The following is a 5,479-nucleotide window of genomic DNA, read 5'->3' as shown; positions in this document are numbered from 1 at the left end:
TTAAAAGCTCAAAACTAAAACAAATCATGCCTTATGTCATTTAGGTAAGTATAAAAGACTTCCTTTTCTTTTTAAAGTCAGAGGATGATAAATACAAAACTCAGGTTAATGGCTATATGGTGGGGATAGGGAGGAGCATGTAGTTGCATGCAAATTATTGCTAAAGTTGAAGGCTTTGTGCTAGGCGAGAGACGTTCATTATATTATGCTCTGTAATTTATGTATGTGCTGTGTATATTAGTGTGTATCCTCTGTGTCTCAATTGATTAATAGCACAACTGGCACCAAAGTACTGTCTCCCAAGATTAAACACAAGTTAATGGAGACCAAGATCTATCAGTGGTTCCCAGGGGTGAGCAGGGGCAGGGAGCAGGAGGCTCAGTGTTTCAGGGGCACTGAGCTTCTGTGAAGGGCATATTTGGAAGCAGATGTGGGTGATGATTGGCTATAATGAACGAACATAAGGAATGTCACTGAATTGCACATTTGAGGAATGTTGAAATGACAAATGTTTTATCACGCATATATTCTCCACAATAAAAATAGCTAAAATGGAAAATATTTTGGTACAAATTGTGCTAGACTACGTTTTCTAGAGAAACAAAACCAGTACACAGACACAGACACACACATTATATCAAGAAAGAATTTTATATCGAGGAATTGGTCCAGCTTTATCTAGTCCAATGCAAGTCCATGGGTCTGATGCTAGCTGGAGCCCCTTCTAGAGTCCCACCAGGATGTTGGTGCAGAAAGCAGGGAGATCACAGGCCGGTGGCTGAAAAGTTGCATGGAGACAAAGTCACAGGGACGTGGCAGGCCATCAATAGCTCCCAGAGCCAACTGCCCACATGGACCACCAGGCCCAAGGCAGGACACAGAACCCAAGCAAGCAGGAAGGTGAAGAGGCACAATTGGGAGAGGTCAGTTCTCTACAGCATCTCGTAAGATGAGGAGCTATTATTAGGCCGTGTCCTGACTGAGAGGTTGGAATCCACCTACAGTTTCATGCAGGTGCATCGAGTTCACATAAAAATCTAACTATAACATGACATATTTTAGGGACTAGAAGACAGTGGTGGGTGGATTTGTAACCAATTGAGTGAACAACTGTGTTCAAAGGTAATTGGTGACTGGTTAATCATTGATTGCCTGAAACATGACCAAAGGAAAGTGGTCAAGATGGCGATGACTGTGAAACAAAAGGAAAATTAAACAGAACTTAGGACAGACAGTCTGAGGGAGACAAATCCCAGGAAAACCATGTCAATCTGAAGATGAGAAGTTTAGGACTTGTCCTGGCTCAATAGGAACAAAACCCAAATGGGATAGATTCTAGAATCTGTCTCAAAAGCAAACAAACAAGGACTATTATAGGCGATAATGATTCTCTACCACTGGACTGTCCCAGTCGCGCCTGGAGAACTATTTTTTGGGCATATGACATCACTGAGGTGATGCACTCATTATGTGAACCTGTCCTGAATGCCTGTGCTCCACCCATCGGGACATGGAGAGTGAGACTCACTTTGAGAGCCCCTGAAGTGCCGAGCAGCTATGAATCTGTTCTTAAGAAATGCAAGTGTTAAAGCAAAGCCAAGTAGTTGCCGGTTTTTCCTCTATAACAATGGTTTATATGATTTACAGAGAAACTAGTGATTTGGAACAAGTTTCATAAAAGCTTGTGGATGCACTCAGAGTCAATTTTATGGTTCATGACTGGCGGTATTAATGGAAGCACTAATAAAAGTTATGATACGTTGTATTGAAACACTTAAGCATGGACTCATAAATCATATTCCAAGAGATTTGTTAAGGCAAGTCTTCTTTTCCTTGTGATTTGGCACGCAGTAGATTTTACATGAAACATCGCTTTGCCACTGGAGACTCATAAACCTCAGTATAGGCCGAAGACGGCAAGGTTTAACCTTACTGTTTCAAAGATAAGAACACCAAAGAGGATCAAGTATGGGGGAAAGGGCTTCACTGTAGATTTACATGAGACTGCAGAAGGCCGCTCACTTGTTCGGTGCCATCAAGTCTCTGTATGACAGAACAGTGCTTGGTCCTCACAGGTGCTGTTATAGTGGCGCCCGTTGTTACAACCTCTCTGTCAATCTGTCTCCTTAGGGCATTTCCTCTTTTATGCTGACCCTTTACCAAGCCTGATGTCTGTGTTAGGCTGAGTTCTCTGAAAAACTAAACCAGTAATGCTTATAGATATATGTACATAGAAAGAAACATAGAAAGAAATCACTAACACAGTAGTAGAAGCAACTTAAGTCCAGTCCAGTTCACTTCCATGGGTCGGATGTTAAGCGGGAGGCTACTCTTGACTCTTGCAGACGAGGGGGTTGACACACTGCAAAGCAGGAAGACCACAGGCTGGTAGATACAAAGTCAAGTGATTCCAAGTTTGATAGTCCACTGATTGCTCTTGGGATTGGCAGGCAATATGGCTGGAGGTTGGCGAACCTGATACAGGCACGATCTAGACCCAGCAGAAATTACAAGCTTTCCTACAGTCTGCTTTAAAAGGTGCAGGCCACACTTCCTAGGGGTCTTTTCCAGTCTGGTCATGACTGGGATCTCATCAAGGGGGGCTGCACTCCACAGTTGCCGGCTGCTCACAAAGTTGATTATGTTATGTGAGATCCCATCACGGAGCTGATTATGTTGTGTAGCTCACATCCCGGGGGACTGAGGATTACTGCCAAGCTACTGAGAACTCTGGCCCAGCCAAGTTGACATAAAACCTATCACAGCAATTCACTGCTAACTGAAAGGGTGGCAGGCTGAACCCACCAGCTGCATTGTGTGGGTGTGGTGGGAGACACCGTACTCCTTGCTTCTGTAAAATTACATCTGAAAAAATCACGTGGAGGCAGCTCTCTCTGTTCCACAGATTGCCAGTTATAAGTCAACAATGACACGAGGGCACCCAGCAAGGACAACAGCACAGCCCATTTGAATTTGGGAACCCTGTACTCCTATTCTTTCCATCCCTGGGAGTCAACCAGGACCCGGGAGAGCAGAGCAGAGGAATAGGAAGGGAGAAACAGTCCATATAACAGCCATGTGAGTCCCTGGATACAGTGATGACTGGCTTTGAACTGATGGCCTGGACTTTTCAGATGCCTGAATGATGAGTTCTCCTAAGCTGCCGAGTTCACTGCTGTCCCTTACCCCCCAGAGTGTCCTCATTACTAACCACAGAGTTAATTTCATACCGTAAATAAAATAGCTTAACTCCCAGTATGTTTTCTGAGATCTCCAAAAAGCTGGCAAACCAAAAGTATGAGGCCTTTTAAAGAAACAAGTGGTTTATTTGTTACCATTATTGTTGCGAACGCACCCAGCAAAAACATAACCCAACTTTAAGTTTCTATGTCTACATTTCAGGGACACTGATTACAGTCTAAGATTTGTTTTTTAAGCTGGGACTTTAGAGCACCGTCAGTCACTGGTTTCATTCACTTATCCCCGAGAAAAACAGCCCATTCAAGCACACTGTGTAGAGAAGGGTAGTGTGGAAAACCCAAGCTGTCCTGGGAGTGGAGATTCTTCTCCGAGTTAAAACGAGTTGGTTGATGTGTCAGACCCCATCACACATACTCTTTGCACAATCCGATTAACATTCTTTCTGTCAGCAACTAGATTCTCTCTTCTTGAGTCTGGACGAGGGCTTGTGACAGGGCTGACCAGTGGGTTGTGGTGGGAGTGATGTTCTGTGACTTCTGAGGTCAGGCCATGAGAAGGATGCAGTTCTAGCCTGGCTTGCTCAGCACACTGTCTTCAGAACCAGTTACAGCTGTATGTAAATTCCAACAGTGAGCACCCGGAGAGGCTCCTGCGTAGAAGCACCGAGGGCCCTAGCGACGACGGCCAGCATCAGTCTCCAGCCGCATGAGTGAACAAGCCTCCTGAGAGTTGTGTCTTCCAGCGGAGGCCCTAGGGACAAGCCATCCCTGCTGGGCCCTGCCTGGATTCCTGCGCTAGCTACTTGTATGTGTCAATTTGACTAGGCGATAGTACCCCATTATTAAATCAAACACTAATTAGGTGCTGTTGTGTTTTCCGTGTGCTCAACATCTACAGTCAGTTAACTTTAATTAAAGGAGAATATCTTCAATAAAAGGAGCCTTGATGGTACCGTGAGGTAAGGGATGGGCTGCTAACTAAGGCTGATGGTTCAAATCCACCAGTTGCTCTGTGGGAGAAAGGTGAGTCTGTCTGCTCCCACAAAGATTACAGCCTCAGAAACCCTATGGCGCATTCTATACTGTTCCGATAGGGTCACTGAATTGGAATTGACTGCACGACAGTGGGTCTCATTGATCATCTGGGCAGGTCTCATATAATCAGTTGAAAGGTCTTCAGAGTCAACCTGAGGTTTCCATTTGGAAGAAGAAATTGTGCCTCAACATTATAACATTTGGGTCCAGCTCTCACACTTGTTTCAACCATAGGTTCCCAAATGTATTTAGCCTACCGGCCCATTTTACAAAGAAAAAAAATTAGTCAGCACCTCCTTGGCAATTAAACACTGTTGTACTATATAGCCCATAATCCCGGAGAAAGTGGAGGCATCTGCTCTTGCAGCTCCCCTGCCCCTCTGGTTCCAGTGCCCCCAGGGGTGCTATTGTCCACTTTGGTAGAGCCATTCTTTGATGTAAATATCCTGGGGTGAGAGATACATATATTTGAGGGATTCCAAAAAGTTTATGGAAAAATTACGTTATCTTTCCATTCCATTTTCCCACAATTTTTTTAATACACACACATATACATCTCTGAATTAGAAGTTTTTACCAGCCTAAATCATATTTGTGCTAGATGGCAATTTCCTGTTAGTGGAGGTAGGATGATAATTGGTAATAACAGGAGTGATGAGTAAAGAGAAGTTCTTTTCATGCCCCCTATTTCTGTGAACACAGGAGAAACCTTTTAAGGAATGAACAAAAGTCATTGCCTCTCTGCCTGAAGTTTGGAAATCCATGAAAATATGAACTCTCATATTTTAAAGGCAGGTTTGACATTGAAATGTCACATTTTATTTTGAGAGGTCATTGATTTATTTAAGAAATCAATTTGATGCTTTGCTATCAGAAAGAATAGTGCCTAGGGTCTTAAAGGCTTGTCTTCAAATAAGCAACCATCAAAGTGAGGCATCAACTAAGTCCACATGACAGAAGCACCCCAGTCTGTTTGATCCAAGGATTGTTGTTAATAAAATCCAAATGTGGATAGCCTTGCTATCATGCAGATTGCATCAGGAAGTGGATTATTGCAGATGCAGTTAGGTTAAAATTTGGCAGCTTATCATTTGATCTTCCTTTTGACCCACTTTAAATTTGTTCTGTGTTAGGCAGGGTTCTCTAGAGAAACAAAACCAGAACACTTATGAATATATATATATATATTCTCTATCTATATAGATCTCTAGAGCGAGATCAAGAGAGGTTTATACAGAAAGAAG

The sequence above is a fragment of the Echinops telfairi genome, unplaced genomic scaffold, assembly GCF_000313985.2.
Source record: "Echinops telfairi isolate 266 unplaced genomic scaffold, ASM31398v2 ScPeMD7_4;HRSCAF=17, whole genome shotgun sequence".
In the NCBI taxonomy this organism is placed as follows: Eukaryota; Metazoa; Chordata; class Mammalia; order Afrosoricida; family Tenrecidae; genus Echinops; species Echinops telfairi.
Note: the sequence above shows the minus strand (reverse complement) of the source record.